The sequence below is a fragment of the Sebastes fasciatus genome, chromosome 13 (assembly GCF_043250625.1).
Source record: "Sebastes fasciatus isolate fSebFas1 chromosome 13, fSebFas1.pri, whole genome shotgun sequence".
Classification (NCBI taxonomy): domain Eukaryota; kingdom Metazoa; phylum Chordata; class Actinopteri; order Perciformes; family Sebastidae; genus Sebastes; species Sebastes fasciatus.
Genome location: NC_133807.1, coordinates 14,755,170 through 14,772,716, shown reverse-complemented (window position 1 = coordinate 14,772,716; position 17,547 = coordinate 14,755,170). Strand labels below are relative to the sequence as shown.

The 17,547-nt window shown below is 40.9% G+C and overlaps 1 long non-coding RNA gene across 3 annotated transcripts; it reads right to left on the bottom strand.

Moving 5' to 3' along the window:
• Positions 1-653: 653 nt before the first annotated feature.
• On the bottom strand, positions 654-13,032 carry LOC141780456 (uncharacterized). 3 transcript variants are annotated; one of them, XR_012596660.1, is made up of 4 exons: positions 12,885-13,032; positions 10,081-10,229; positions 2,014-2,124; positions 654-1,020 (listed from the first exon to the last, which is right to left on the bottom strand). It is a non-coding gene; the product is annotated as an uncharacterized LOC141780456 (long non-coding RNA). The 3 variants fall into 3 exon arrangements; XR_012596659.1 differs by lacking the exon at positions 12,885-13,032 and adding an exon at positions 12,125-12,281; XR_012596662.1 differs by lacking the exon at positions 12,885-13,032 and adding an exon at positions 12,108-12,126.
• Positions 13,033-17,547: the final 4,515 nt, after the last annotated feature.

The window sequence follows — 17,547 nt, the reverse complement described above, 5'->3', positions numbered from 1 at the left end:
TTGTCACTAAATCTTGTGAGAGTCGCCAAGTTGGCATAACTGACAGTCTGGCCATTCAGGCCTCCCTCCAAAGACACTACCCCAAAATCATCATTATGAATGTAAACCTATAAAGTAAACAAGCATGGCTGTTGTTAGTACTCACAGTTGTCAAGCTGGCAGCTTGTGGAAGACTCTGGTGACGCTCAATGAGTGAACTGACAGAATGCGCGCAGGCAGGCCGCTGATTACAGTCCTGCGACAGACACAGATAGCAGATCTTTCCCCATTTTTTGTCAGAGCATTTGATTCATTGATTTGTCGGGATGTAAGGAGAATTTCAACAAATAAAAATGTTTTCAAAAATGACCCACACTAAGGATACAGTATGTTTGTTTTCAGTAATCTTTGGATGAGCACAAAGATCTTCTGATTGCCAGCCACCGAGTTATGTACTGTAGACCTAGTGACTTGCTGAATTTACTTTTGGAGTGCCCTCTATAGAGTGATACAGGAACAAATCCTAAAACCTGTAAATGAGTTAGCATTTTAGCACTTCCAGTTCCTTCGTCTGGGAAAATATCTATGCTCCATAACACTGAAATGGTTAGGACATACAGGGCAAAACTGAGTTCACACATCCACCCTTCAACAAAAGAGGCCAAAAATCGCAATGTCTTTTTATACCAATTATTTGATACTTTTTATTTCCATTTATAAGTATTCATCTCGAGTCGACAATTTACATTACAGCTCAGCTCTCTGGAATAGTCTACAAGTCGATGTACTGCATGTCAGCCGTAGAGGGAGAAGGGGAATGGCGGTAAGACTGAGGGACACCAGATAAGCCTATAACAGAGGGGAGGACAGGGGGAGCACACTGTGGTTACTGCCACCACATCCCAAATTCAGCCCGAATCAACACAATGCTCGTCACGCCATGATCATCGTTATCTTCCATCTTCATCATCGTCATCATTCAGTCCAGTGCTGTTGTGCAGAAGGGAATGCTGGGAACTTGGAGGACTCAGTGCAGTGGACCTGGAAGAGGAGAGAGATGAAAATGCACTTTTTTGATGCCATTTACACCCAGTGATCATTTAATGTGCGTCGCTCAAAGTATTGGAAAATTACATTTAAACCCCCCCCCAAAAAAAGAAATCTGCAGCATATCTCTTTCCAGAAACAGTGCCCTGGTGGATAACTTTTGTGAACAGTTTTTGTTTGAAAAACTTTTTTAGAAAGTAGCTCTGAGACGGATAGTTTTATTTATTCATAATTTCAGTATTCATTCATTCATTTATAGTTATGGGACACACCATTGTCTACTTTATCAAAAAACTGGCTTGCCTGCTCGTTCATTGAGGAGGGATCAGCATTTGTACCCTGCAGGAGCAAAAAATTCCTACAGAGATAAGATCTGCTTTTTATTACTGTGCCCCACACACTTGGAATATTCAACAAACTTAAAGTTGACCTCGTTAATACCGCTGAAACAATAAAAAGTAAGGTAGATTGCTAATCTTACTGATCATAACTGCCATTGCTTTTAATTAATTTTTTTTATTTTCATCTTTTCTGTTGCATTAATTGATATAGCCATGTAATCTTTTAGCACTCTTTGCTTTGGTCTCCATTTATTGTATGTATGCCTCAACAACATTGAGAATGAGGGTTCTCCCTCAATGTGTGCGAAGTTTTAAATAAAATGAATAATTTTAGTATAACAATTTAAGAGTAGCCCTTTCCCCCAGCAGACATTTGGCCTTGTCCCAAGTAGTGAGCCAGCATGAAACTGAAGCAGCTAAATGGAATTCATCTTTCCTTTCATTATTTACACCTGTTCTTTTCCTACTGTGACTGTCTAAATGTCTTCCATGAAAAAGGCCTATTGCTCTGTAAAGATATCACAATCTTTTGCTCCAGATGAGCCTATTTGGATGCAAGTCACAGAAACCGCATCATCCGGTAATTAACCCCCAACCTTGCTCGTTGTTGACTATGAATGATATGTAAATTATGAATCATCCTTACATTTGAGGTTTGAGGGCGCCTCCTCATGACGTCCCCTCAGCTGCACTCTTCACACAAGCAGCAAAGGCCTCCATCAGGTCTTTGCAGCCCTCGGCTCCCTTCTCTGCCACACTGGAAGAAACATTAATGACTATTAGATCACAATCAAGTTAACCCACATTTAAATACCTCAGCATTACATTTCACAAGTTGTTGTTGCATTTCAATGTCACCCTCTCGCACAGATGACATGCGAGTTGGAAACAGAAAGAGGAAGAGAGCTTTAGTCTTGCTTAAGTCAGAAGTAGCGGACTCGAGTTGAAAGATTACATAAAGACATGGAAAGTGACTGACACAAGGTGCCAATGCAAGATCAACTCCTTCACAAAGTTTGATCACAACCACTTTAAGGAACAAGATGAATGGATATATCCAGTGAAATGTTCCCAATTGAAAAATGTTCTATACATTTGAAATGCAGTGGCTGACAAAGACAAAAAAAAGAAGAATGAAAGAAGGAAGAGACAAAAGGGGATGAAAATGTGAGAGAGAAACATACTATTTTGGGCTCCCATGCAGGAGCAAACAGTAGCAGACATTGCCACAGTGCATTAGGGTGATGGAGCGAAAGGGAGGGAGGGAGAGAGAGTGGATGAACCCATCTGTTTGATAGGACAGCACAGCAGAAAAGGAGGGAGGGAGGTTGCGTGATCATGCAGAGATGACGAGACACGGAGGTACAGAGGGTGAGCCCACAGGAGGAGGGGTTTCATGATGCATGACTGTAAACCCAGCCTTTGGCTCCTCCCATCACTTCATGACATCAGAACATCCCTCCGTTCTGCTTTTCTTCCTCAACCCAGGGCAGCAATCCTCATCTGCTACACATCAATCCCTCCATCCTGGCTCAATTTAAAATTAAAGCGTCCCCTGCTCACCATTAAAATAACAGGTTAGCTACTTATCCAATATCTAGAGGTACTCACTTAAAGCTGAAGTAGGTGAGATTGGAGCAAATATGCTCAAACAAATTATACAACTTTTCACATAATATGCAGAAGTACCAAGACAGGTCTTTCATTTTCAGCCTTGTGTGATCATTCACACAACAGAGTATAATTAAAGTCTATTCTGCGAATCTAAAAGGCGTGGAAACACTATCACATTACAGCGTCATAACCATTTTAATATACTAGCTTAGCTACACAGGGTCATCTCTGCGGCTTTATCTCTTTGCATTGTGGCCGGGTGCCTGATAGTGATGTAACACACAGCTGGCTGCTGCAGATTATAACTCAGCGCTTTACTTTGCCAGGAGGGATGGAGCGAAGAGTGTGTGTGTGTGTGTGGGGAAATGGGAGCCATTGAGTTTGTGACACTGTAAGAGATGCATGCCTGGTGGTGTGTTGGAGTGTGTGTGCTTGGGCAGAATCAATGAGTGCTCATGTTTGGTAGAAAGATTGACCCAGAGGGTGCGCTGTCAGATAATCCTCCCACAGTGCCATTGGTCCACCACAACACACATGTACAGTACTATTCTGACTGTACTGAGGTGGAGGAATCAAATTAACAGAGTGGTTACCACGCTAGAGTAGCCCGAAGAAAATGTCATCCAACCAGTTAGGGCTTTATTATGCAGCATTGAAAATGTGGGCTCTCCTCAAATTGGTATTTTTCAAAATAAAATCATTAACCATCAATAATACACCATACATGTATATACATGTATATAAAGTGCACACAGGGGCATTACAGAAAGCATCAGAGCAGGGCAGTCACATGGACCGGCAGGGAAGGGGAGGTGGGGGCGATGACATCACCACCACCGCAGTCATCACGCAATCTTCCTGAGAGAAAGCACGACGCTGAACGAGGTCACATTACAGGGTCATGGGGCAAAGCAGGGTTGTCATGGCGACCCGTTGCCTAAACAGCCCAATCCCGATTCAATATACTTATACATTATATGAAACAAAGCAAATATGATGTAAAATCTTTACTCGGCCAGTGAATTCATCTACCTAACTGGTGAGTGACCAGCATGATTTGTAATCTAAACCAACTTCATGCTATTGAGCGCTAGTTGCCTGCTGATGCAGTGACGTCAGCGTGTTCAGGTCCAACTGATCTCGTCGTCTTCCCGTCTCGGACACAATCAGGAAATGCGGGCTGAATTATTTAGACTGAGCTAGCTGTAGCCTGTCCTCTGGGACAGACATGCATAATAGATCACTGAGCAGGTGCAAGCAGTCAAAGATGCTGTAGAGGCCAAATATTAGTCTAGAGATCATGTGATTAAGGCTGAGTGTGCAGTATCATCATCTGGTGGGGAGCACAAAAGAATCAATAAAGTTTCCCTTTGTGTCCGTTTTGTATGAAAATATATGATATACAAGGCAACATCTATAGACAGCCGATAAGAGTTACTAATTTTGTTTCACATTGTACAAATTGAGTGCTGACGTGTCATTTCTGTGTACCATCTTGGTTTGTATTGTGAAACTCTGGTGCAACCTGAAAAACAAGTTAAAAATGTCATTAAAGTGTAGTTCAAGAGTCTTTGAGTGACAAAAATGTGTGTTTCAAAACTGAAATAACTTATCTCAGTACATGTAGTTGGACTGGAGACCCTTACAGTTATTACAATAGTTATGAACATGTTTAAATGATAAGAACCCTCCTGAAGAGGATTTGTCTTTTCATGACAAGATACTTGAAGTGACAGAGTGCAGAAAATCAAAGTTTCAAAGTACGTATGTCTCAGCGTCCAAAAAACTTTTTCCCCACATGACCCGACGTAGGTTTCTGCATGATGACGCTGCTACATGCACGGTATATATATACATGCTTATAGACAGTGTATTAACGTTACATATAGTAACTTAGATGGCGGTCGACACGCTCCCAGTTTGGACGCCACATTAGTCCAGAATCCGAAAGTCACACAATAACACAAACTAACCGATCAATACAGCGGTAGACCAGCAACTCCTGGGTTCTGGAGGTAAAAATTACTGTTTTTGTGAATGGAGTCTGGTGGTTTTGAAGACAGCAATATAACAGCTTCAGTTTCCCGTCAGAAAGGGCCGTCTGATGGCGAGGTAACAGGGAACTGTAGCCATTATTTTGCTATCTTCAAAGCCACCAGACTCCATTTACTAAAAACACTAATTTTACCTCGCAGAACTCTGGAGTATACATACAACCCCACTTCAAAAAATCCAAATTAACCCTTTCAGTTATTTCCAAACGTCGCACGGCTAACATTGACTCAGCTAGTACTAGCGTTCACATTATTCATAACCTTATTGATTAGCTTACTTAGGTAAGCTAGGCAACTGCTTTTTTCCATTTGAAAACAAAAAACAAAAACAGAAAACGCCGCAGATGGAGCCGCCCTTTAAGTCTATCAACCACCATTCATGATAGATGGTGCAACATGGGTTGAGGGGGAGGGGGCACGTTGGTGCCAACAGTGTGACACAACTACAGCACAGCAATCACATTACCGACTTCTGCAGAGTCACCGAATTCCAGAATGAAAACTAGCTCTGCTTCCACTGGCAAGAATGTACATGCATGTCTGCACATACGACTGCAGGCAATCAGTAACAGAGAGGCTGTGCATGTGTGTGGAGATGAAAGGAAGGGGGAAGGGGCTGTGTGCTTATGTTCCACTCTTATGAAAGAGCCTGGAGTCTCAAAGTACACAGGCAGCTTTGCAAAATACTATTCATAGTAAATATTAGCAAAGAACTAACTAACAGCTCAACAAGTCCACATACTGCACTGTATGTCAGCATGGGCATTATAGATCTATCCGGTGTGCGTAGAGTACATTGATTATCCTGACCCTGCAAACAAGTGTCCACTGCAAAAAGCTTCATCTAGTTTAGTTATATCTGGCTGTAATACTTTTCTTAAAAAAAGTAACAATGATATTTCAACTCTTATCCAATAGTTACTTCTTATGAATTTCCTTGAAATAAGTGTATGTATCCTGAAACAATAAGTCCGGTTTCTGCATCCAAGTCAAGAAAAATTAAACTACAATTTAAAAATACTTGAAACGAGTTGATTTGCATAAAAAAAACAAGCTAAAATATTGATACTGTACTGCAGAAGAAAGTAAGACTGAATTACAGTCAAAATTACTCATTACCCAGGTTTAAGAAAACAAAATAGGTCCCATCTTTAAATTTTAAAAATGTATTTGTTCAACAATTGAAGCAACAGTATTATTTCAGCTTTTGGAAAAAAATAAAAAACCTCATCTAATACATTAAAATTGTAACATTAAAAGGCATACTATGCTTTCTTGTCTCACATGCTGATAGCCTGTTGATTATACTTCACCTCTGTGTGACCTTGTTAGTGTGACCTTGACAAGGTCATAACTACTGCTACCATTTCAAAAATAAAAAAAGTGTATATAATAAAAATGAATTCTCACATTTAACCACCCAAGAACACCTTGTTCTGAAACTGTGGGAAAATAATCAAATCTGACCTACAGTGAGTATAAAGAGATGCCTATCGCTACAACATGAGGGTCCCGAAGCCAACATGGCCACCTCCATGCATCTCTGGCCAAGTGTGAATGCGAGGCTGTTGCTTATTTGTCCGGCCCGGTTAAAAGAAGCAGGTGTCTGGCGAAGCGGTAACATGATCTATGACAGGGAACATGTCATGGTATCCCGCACATACAGTATAACTCGTACACACGTCCACCCACGCAGTCTTTAAATACATAGGGGTCCTGGTTTTCATTACACAGAGCCAGCAGTGTTAAATGTCAATGTCAGAATCGTTACCTTGACCCATGACCCAGAGTGGTGCAGGAATACTAAAACCCCAAAATGATTTAGCATTTTAGCACTTCCGGTTCCCTCGTCTGGCAGTCAATAGGTTTTTAGTTAGATGCCTGAAATAAGGTCCGTGGTTAACACAAGCGCAATAGATTTTAACATTTTGTTCTATGGCATAAAATATGTCAGGAAATATCCCACTCGTGAATTTTGAAGTTTTTACGTGTCTTAAAAAAGGTGGTTTCTAACAAGTGGCTAAATGAGATCATGGAGGTTGTTGGGGACATTAAAGAGGACCTATTATGCTTTTGTGCTTTTCACCTTTCCTTTAGTGTCTTGTATAGTTTTTTTGTGCATGTAAGAAGTCTGCAAAGTTACAAAGCCAAAGTCCAGGGCAACGGGAGTTACTCTACCCCACAGAAACACTGCTCCTGAACTACCTGAAATGCCTTGATTGAAGTCCTAACGCATCCGCCTTTACGGGCTTGTTGTGTTTATACTTGCATTCACGCAACCAATGTAGTTTGTTCATAGCCTAACGTTAGCTTTTTACTTCTGGCGATTCTATTTACGCTTCAAAAATCATAAGTGGTGTTCATTTGGGAAGATTATCATAAACATTTCCAATAATCCAAAGGAAAAATCCCATTGGCTTTTTGTTAAGGGAACCAGTGCAATGCTAATTTCCAGGTTGGCCTACAAAAATACATCATCCCTGCACCACTCTATATCCGATAGATTTCAAAAACGCTCATTTGACTGACACTTTATGCTCAAAGCAGGGGTCAATGACAGCATATTAAATTTACCACCAGACAAATGTAACTAAAGGAATCCTGGGAACATGGAGTGGAGAGGTGGTTCTCAATTGCCAAGGCATCTATCCCAATTGTATTCTGTGAGGGGGCCACTGTGTCACTCTAACACTGGTAGTTTAAGGCCACATTTGCTGGTGCCACCTGACTTTCCACCTTTCAAGGTCATGGGTTCATGTTCTGCTGATATCTGCATGGAATGACCCACATGCACTAATCACCTGCAACCATGACATGTAACATGAGAACACCTTATCACCATAAACCATTGTACTGTGCTTTCAAAGACCCTATAGAGTGCCAACCTTGGCCCCGCTTCCCATTATAGGCCTTTAACAGGCTGCAGTAAACGGCACGACCCCCTCACCTGTTAATGAATCAACAATGTCTGCAGGTTTTACACAAGAGCAGCTCAACTTATTAATCAATAATGGACCATTTATATTCAAAACAGACCTGTTAAAGAAAAAAGTCCAAAAACTAGAGGCTAAAACTCAAACTGTGATGTCATAGACAATTGAAGCAGCTCCAGACTTTATACCCTATGACATCACAAGTTAGAGACTTACTTCTCTGGTTTCTGGCTCTGAGAGAGAGAGGAGCTCATGTTCACTAACATTGATTGAACTTTACTCGGCCATGGAAATAACATATTGGAATTCTTAATTTAGGTGGTTGTTCCCCTTTAAAAAGTAAAGTTGGCACTTGCAAAACTGTTACACATTATTAGCCAGCCATCCACGCCTTGCCCTACCACCCTCCACCTGTGTCTTATCTAAAGGCTTCACACACCCACTGTCACCTTATCAAGTCCCAACAGTCTGGCTGGAACTCACTTGGCAGCTTTTACTATCGAAAAATATGCTTACTCTGCACAAATAATTAATAAAAACTAGAGCCGTCAAAGTTAACGCAAATTTGTTTTAATGCCACTAATTTCTTTAACGCAATCGATATTTCGGAGGCTGTAGCAGTTTTAAAGCTAGAGTGAAGATATTGGTATCATATGAAACTAGAAAACCTAAGGAATCCATTGGTACCAACAATGTCATACTAGCTTGTTGCAATGGAGGATAAATAACACTCCAAACAAGCACTAAATTTTGGCGAGGAAAAACTGGCATGGCCATTTTCAAAGGGGTCCCTTGACCTCTGACCGCCAAGATATGTGAATGAAAATGGGTTCTATGGGTACCCTCAAGTCTCCCCTTTACAGACATGCCCACTTTATGATAATCACATGCAGTTTTGGGCAAGTCAGGACACCGATACACTGACAGCTGTTGTTGCCTGTTGGGCTTGAGTTTGCCATGTTATGATTTAAGCATATTTTTTATGTAGATGCAGTACCTGTGAGGGTTTCTGGACAATATGTCATGTTTTGTGTTGTTAATTGATGTCCAACAATAAATGTATACATACGTTTGCATAAAGCAAACATTTTTCCACTCCCATGTTGAGAAGAGTATTAAATACTTGACAAATCTCCTTTTAGTTACATTTTGAACAGATAAAAAAAATGTGTGATTAATTTGCAATTAAATATTTCAATCGATTGACAGCCCTAATAAAAGCACAAAATTACAATGTCAAATTATCCCTCAAGTGTACGAGAAATGTCGTCACTGCTCATGATAATCCATTTGATCGAAGCTTAGTGACCCTCATCCCATCTGTCAAAATGGACCGTTCCAGAGAAGACGTGTGACAGGTTGCACCAACATGTTATGTCTTCTCGGAGTGTCTGCTCTGAATAAATGCAACAAATCCCAAAAATATCACTGAGCTGCTGGTGTCCTTGACCGTCGACATAACATGAGGTTAAAAGGAGACGGCGGGGACAAAACGGAACAAGCCAACGCAATGTATTCTGGGGAAAGGGAGGCTGTAGTGACGCCAGCAGATTCCCAGCCTTCATCCATGCGTACGGTTGAGCATCAAACATCACCCCGCCGCCACACAGCATTAATCCCCACATCGCTCTCCCCTACATAGGGTACCCCAAGTTTTCATAACCCTTACCCCCCTGCAGTTAGCTGGGATGTCAAGTTCAGTTAGTTACATGCAAGATTTCAGTCGCCATCGGTGGTTTTCGGCGCCAACCGCAACGTCCTTCAGAAGAGACTCCATTTTAGCATGGCGCATTTTAGGGATGCTGCGGTCTTCTCATTCAAACGCCATTAGACGTGTGCAAGGTTAAATCAGCTCAGAATTTGGGGCAATATTTGCTCGGAGCTTGGAGCCGTTAGGTAACGTTCAAGCAAACGATTCAAATGTTCAGGTTCTTGCTCAGGGCTTCACATTCAGCTCTACAAATATGAATGTTTGAAGGCACCTCTTGAGGACAAAGGAGAACATTCAGAGTTGGACCAACGATTTGCAGCGAGTTTGGAGTCGTGATGAACTGTTGCTGCACAAAAAATAGGTAGAAGACACATTAACACAACATGCACATTGTCCCCTACCATTTGTCCAGGTCAGCCTTGATGGCGGCACAAGCAGCGGGGACGGGGGCCTCGACGGGGGCGGCGGTCTCAGAGTCCGACATTTCTGCAGTGGTGGTGGTGCTGGGTGGTGTCGAGGGTGCGTGTCCTGTCCTGTTCCTGTCCTCCGCCTATGGACCCACCAAGAGAGACACAGAGAGAGAAAGAAAGAGAGAGAGAGAGAGAGAGAGAGACAGTGGAGTTGAGAGTGAGTTTGTGAAAGGGGGAGGGCGCACAAGAGGTGGTGGGAGGAGATAAACATGTGAGTGGGCAGCACATGTGTGTGTACACAACGGTCAGGGGAGTGAAGGGTGAGGGGGCAGTGACCCAGAACTGAAGTGCAAATGCGGAAGATTGAGCAAAAGAGGACAAAAAGGGGAAGGTTGAGGTTCCTTATTGAGGTCTCCTCAACGCCAAGTGGGGTTCCTCCTACATAACTGTACAGCTCAGGCATGGAGAAGCTTTAACACTGGGAACTACATGCTCACTAAACATGTCAACAGTAGTAGAGAAACACTCATGATTTTGAACATTCATTCATTCATAGCCCAAGCACAATGTGATGGAGTGTGTCCATTGAGTTGTACCACCTAGTGGTGGCAGTGTGCAAAGAGGTCACAGCATCTTGCTGCTGCAGCAGGCTTCATTACAGCACATGGCAGCCATGCTTCTAAAGGTCAGGGAATGGAAGGCAGCACCAATGTTTTGGGGCTAAACTAAGTGAAAGGACATTTGTGTTTTGTCTTTTAAGATCAGCATAGTAACATAACATTGTATGTAGTATACTGCTGTTGTTCAACCCCAAGTGGCCACATTGAGCCATGTGTTCTTGTAGGAACCAACTCAAGGTTTTCCAAGGTCACAGTCAGAACTTAACGGAAGTTCAAAAAGTTTGGATTAGGGCTGCAGTCAGGGTTGGAAATTAACTTTTTTTTGTCCACCTGCCACTGTAGCTGGTGAATTACACATTTTACCAGCCACTCAATAAATTACCATTGTGTTTTTAGCTGGTGAGTGAAGCAGCCACTAGCATATTTTACCAGCAGCTGGCTGGTGCTAATTTTAAACGAAAACAATGTCTTTCCAGCACTAGTTTGGACCCTGATAGCTGCAGAATAGGAATGTCATTTTCAGTTTGGATTTTGTTTTTATGAGATCGAGACATCTGCTAATGCTGAATGCCTACAATACGATTTTTTTTGCCTACGCAGACCAGAAGCCACAAAAAATGCTCACGGCAGCTTCTCAGAGATTTTCAGTTTAAATTAAACTGAGAACAAAACAAGAAAACTTCTCATTTTAGACGAGAACCTTCAGCCTTTTTTACAGATTTTTTTTTTCTTGAAAAAAACTCATTGAAACAATCAAATCAGTAAAGATATTTTTCTGTCCATTGACTAATCTATGAATCCACTAATCTTTTCAGATGTAGTTTGGACCCAGGCAGCTACAGAATAGTATTATCATTTTTTTACTTTTTTATTTGATAAGATTGAGACAGCTGCTAATGCTGAAAGCCAACAATAAGATGTTTCATCTGAGCCCACCAGCCATCATCAGACCAGAAGACAGCTGTGTGAGAAGACATTTTTATTTTAAAAATATTAAAATATTTTTTTCAATGCTTGGAGCACATGTGGAATTAATTTGCCTCATTATCATCATGAGGTTGCTGGCAGAAGTTTCTGGATTATGTTCAACACATACAAATATTTGGGTGAACTGATTCTTTAACACAATGAATGAACTTCATTATGAAGGAAGTGTATCACTTGTGTAATGTTACATCACCAGACGTTATGCAACAACCTGCACCAGAGTTCCCTGAACGCACCGCAGCTGCTGCTTTGCATACAAACTACTACATTGCCTTTGTGTGCACAAAAACGCACTTAAACTCCTTGGCAAAGTTTGAATTCTCACTATAAAACTCTTCTGACAGTGCCCACGTTTATCTTCCCTCTTCTAAAACACAGAAAATATGACTTAAATGTGCTTATTTTTACTACCTTTGTTGGTGTCTCACCTGTCTCGTGTGTACCGACAGCTCTTCTCTGAGGCTTGCGACCCTTACACACACACCTGGTGAAGCTCTGGTAATTTAAGGGGAGCTGCTATGATTTATGGGATATGTAGTCTTGAGTGCTCACGCGCGTCAACCTCAGGCTGCTTACAAAGAAATACCGCTGAATAGTTACTTAGCAGGCTTTTTTTAAACCCTCTATTTTTAACCCAACATGTGTGTGATATTTATGAGCACAACTCACATTAACTGGCTGCTGCTGTTTCCTAAAATAGTGCTCATTCATATTCCACAAAGAGAGGAAAAAAAAGGTGTGCAGTGGCTTAATTACATTAGCATAAAAAGTCAACCAATTAACTTCCTGCATGGAAAAATAAAACCCTCCTCTCCTCACCTGCTCTTACAGAAATAATGCTCTATCATGCATAAATTCTCTGGCATGAGGACACAAGATAAAGCAGGCAAAAATAAAGTAGGAAAAAAAGTGTAAAAGGGATACTATAGTATATGTAATATTTGGTTATATTATGAAGCACCAGACTATTCAGTAAAGCATGTGGTCTCCAAATCATACAGGTTCTGTACAGAAGTTTTGGAGCAACCAAGAAAAGCTTTACTTCAAGCCTATTCCACACCTCCATGTGAGCCCATGTGCACGGACACAAGAAGGAACATCATGTACTCTAAGTGGAATAAGTGGCTTCCTGTGCAGAAACCCAGCGTATGAGACTGAATTCATGCAACAAACCCATTGATTTCCTACCTATCTGCAGATGGGACGTCCTGGTCCTGAGTCAGACGGCTCAAAAAGTGTCTTGAAGTGTGTGCAGAAAATGCCAAGGGTGACTGCAAACTGCTGGGTAAGTGAATGTGATCTCACTGAAAAGGGGGTGTGTATAGCTCTGGTTAGTGTGTGCATGTGTGTGCATGTGTGTGCTCGTGGTATGTGCACTGCCAGGGGCTGAAAGACACCAGGGGAGGGGGGATGGTGAAAGAAAGAAGAAAAAAAAGAAAGAAGAATAGCAAGTTGAATGGAGAGAGCAACAGACTAAAAAGGAGATTCCATGAGGGTTAAACGAAGCTATAGGCAGGAGCGGTGGGGGAGGGTCTTTGCATGTGTTGCAACATATATGTTACACAGTATGGCTGCCTGGCTGTGTTGGTGTACTGCGGCAAGGTCGACATGTCAGCCCATAAAAACAGTGAAATATGGCTCCTGCGGTTCTCACGATTGCAGTCCTTTCTTCATTTCAATCCTCATTTCCTTATTACAATATCTGTCTCTGAACAGTTATATGATGTACAAAGTAAGCATCATGAAGCCAGAGGGTCTTATCTCTATGTGTGAAGAACCGGCACCCAAAACACACACACAAACACACCCTTGTGTGTGCTTTGTAAGACAGCAGCAACCTGTTTTCCTCTCAACAAATGGACATGGTCTTGCAGAAATGAACATAAAAATGTGTTGGTGGGTGTATTATTGGAGGTGGTACCTTACAGGTGATAAAATCAGTGGAGCCTTCAAAGTCAGTCTGTAGGTCACACTAAGGAGGCCTGTTGCGCATGTGTGCAGTGTTTTTGTACATCTACAGTACATGATGGGAGGTAGATTAAAAGAAGGAGGCTCAAGACTGTCAGTAAAACATGAGAGGGGTGTTTAAAGCAAGGCGTCATGGGAAAAATACGGTACGCTGGCGACCTCTTGGCTCCTGAACGAGACGATCTGTGTCCACGAGTTGATATGTAACTCTCTGAAGAGGTCTTCTATAAAGGAAACAAAGAAATGATTGAGCTATGTTTTGTTTGGGGTCTTCTTTGACAGCTAAAAAAACTAAATTGATTTATCATGTATTGTTTTATCAGTTAGATACTTTATGACTTTTCCTAATTTTATGAAAATTACTTAAAAACCTGATTTTGAATTGAGGACATGTTTCAGTAGTCTGCTACAGAAAATAACCTGTCAGCTGTAAAACATGGTTAAATACAATTGATTTCCATATGTTCTAGATCAGTGGATCTCAACCTTTTTGAGTCGCGACCGTCCTGTTTTGTTTAGTTTGAACAGCTAGCACCTAGGCATTGTCCAATGTGCTCCAGGCACTGTGGATTATTGATGCTTTTCATGACTTTTTCTCTCCCTCTGGCCCGCCGGAAATCCCCTGACGAAAACTCATGTACACGCACACTTTAACTCTCACAAACACGATCAATCATATCTATTCTGAGGCAAATTATATCACTGGTCCAGGCGATGTAATGTAAAATTAGGGCAGTCAATCGATTCAAATGTTTAATCACGATTAATCCCAAATTAATCACAGATTTTTAATCTGTTCAAAATGTACCTTAAAGGGAGATCTGTCAAGTATTTAATACTCTTATCAAATGGGAGTGGGCAAATATGCTGCTTTATGCAAATTAATGTATATATTTATTATTGGAAATCAATTAACAACACAAAACAATTACAAATATTGTCCAGAAACCCTCACAGGTACTGCATTTAGCATAAAAAATATGATCAATCATAACATGGCAAACTGCAGCCCAACAGGTAACAACAGCTGTCAGTGTATCAGTGTGCTGACTTGACTATGACTTGCCCCAAACTGCATGTGATTATCATAAAGTGGGCATGTCTGTAAAGGGGAGACTCGTGGGTTCCCATAGAAACCATTTTCATTCACATATCTTGAGGTCAGAGGTCAAGGGACCCCCTTTGAAAATGGCCATGCCAATTTTTCCTCGCCAAAATTTTACGTAAGTTTGGAGCGTTATTTAACCTCCTTCGTGACAAGCTAGTATGACATGGTTGGTACCAATGGATTCCTTAGGTTTTTCTAGTTTCATATGATGCCAGTATCTTCACTTTAAAGCTGAGCCCGCTAATGCAAGTTAATGCATTAATGAAATTAGTGGCATTAAAACAAATTTGCGTTATTGCGTTAACTTTGACGGCCCTAGTAAAAACCATTCCCCAGTCTAAAATATGTTATTTTATTTTTTACCATGTTATTTTATCTTTTTCTCCACAACCATCTAGGGACCCCCAGAAATGATCTTGCGACAACCTTTTGGCGACTCACGACTCACGTGACTGTGTTTGTTTGACCCATCAACCACCCCTACCGCCCGCCTGAACAGTCTCTCATGCTATTAATACTTCACCTGCTCCGATCGTCAAATAACGCCGCGGGTGGGTTTACATTGGAATTAGTTGAAAGCTCGGTTTTTCACATACTTTTGCTAAAGGGTAACACCCTGCGTCGCTATCCGATGCCGAGGGGCACCTACCCAACGGTGGTATTTGACAAGTTGGGAGTGAGAACGAGTTGATCCAGTTTGTTACAAAGAGTGGGGACACGGAAAAACAAACTTCATAAAGTTGCTTGTGTAACTTGTTGAGCACAGTGTCAAAATTCCCTTTAGGCGATGCTACAGTGGAGTCTAACAGTTGAGTCAGCATAGTGTTAAATTGTTTTTCAAATTCATGTTCTCATCTGTTTTGAGTCTTATTTTCTCTCTAGATCATAAACCATAAACTACTCTGTTCACAGCCTCAGACATAATAACACATAAACATTCAACACTTAATAATCAGCTCCTATAGCCTCTACCCTCTGTCTGTGTCTATATGTCATCAAAACAGTGTATGGTATCAGCCGATCACTTGTCTTGATTTCACCAATTAAAAAAATATGTTTGCTTTAAAAAGGAGCAGATATTTACCATGAAGAATATTTTATAGGTCTAAAACTTGCTCGGAACCAGAAAAACACATTTTCTGCATGCACTGTCACATTAATGCACAAGTACAGTGGTTTCCCAGTTGTCTGTCTCTTCTCTATCTCTATCTCTATCTCTGTCTCTGTCTCCGTCTCTGTCTCTATCTCTATCTCTATCTCTATCTCTATCTGTATCTCTATCTCTATCTCTATCTCTATCTCTATCTCTATCTCTATCTCTATCCTCTCCCTCTGTTTTCCCTGTTTGGTCTGCCTTGCATGTCATTCCACCCAAGTCCACCGGATGTCCCCTTTGAGTTCCTGCCTCCGTCCATCAACCAATCTGTCATCTGCCCTGCACAACAACAAAGGGTTGGTTTAACCAGAACTGATGTCTGCAGGTGAGGTGCAGTAAATATTTTCTTGATTGTGAAAAAATAAAAATAAAATCCTATGACTCACTTTTGATCTGAAACAATTAACAAAGCAGTTAAAAAAATCCTCAAAGAAACCTCAACAATATCATATTAATATAACAATGAATTATAGACACATTAGGTTTTGATATCTCAGAAGAAAAGAAAAAAATGTATATATTTAAAGGAAACCATAATTAGTATTATTTTTTTACGCATACAGCAGTGAGGTCTGTGGGATCCCAAACAATGAAGAAGTAAAGCCAATGTCAAATACTATATATACTGTACAATGGCATTGCCCGATGAAATATAATACAACAGCAGTTCAAATCTGTGGATAATGTTATAAAAATAGAATAACTGTACATTTATTTATTTTTATTCCATTGGATATATTTATACCATAGACTATAAGAAGTGGACCACGCCCTAAAGCATAACCTGCTTTATGGTCTATTTGACTCTAAATGGGACCATAATTTACTAAATGAACATCATGCTGTATTGAAGAAGACTTGAAACTAGAAATTGAGACCATAAACTCATGTTTACAATGTTTACTGAGGTAATAAATCAAGTGAGAAGTAGGGTCATTTTCTCATAGACTTCTATACAATCAGACTTCTTTTAGCAACCAGAGGAGTCGCCCCCTGCTGGCTGTTAGAAAGAATGCAAGTTTAAGGCACTTCAGCATTGGCTTCACTTCCCAGACCCGGAGGTTGCCCAATGATTTATACCGAAAACAAGAGGTAGAGGTTTGTTATGTAACCATTGAGACTTAGGTACATGTACTGTATAATGCCCTTATATGCAGGGTTATTATCTACAGGAGAATACCTTCAAAGACTGATTCATTGAGGACTTCATGGACTTTTAGGACATAGAAAAGACATTTGTACTATGACTGACATTACATCCATATCACAACACTTTTCAAAACAATTAAAAGGTATATTTACTAAAGCAAATCTTAAAAATCTGAAAGCCAAGATGGCACAATACATACAGGTAGCAGGTGGGGTAACTATGGAAAGGTCAGGTCAGTTATGGGTTTACATGGTCATCAGCAATTTAATCATCAAATGATGCCGTAATGAATTAAGAAACAGTGTTTTTATTCATCCATCTAATTAAGAACTGGAAGGAACTTTTTCCACACACACACACACCCCCAACACACACACACACACACTCACTCACTCACAGCAGCACAGCATCCATTCAAATCTCCCTGACCATGTTTCTCATTACTAACTGGACCAAACAATCAGCACAC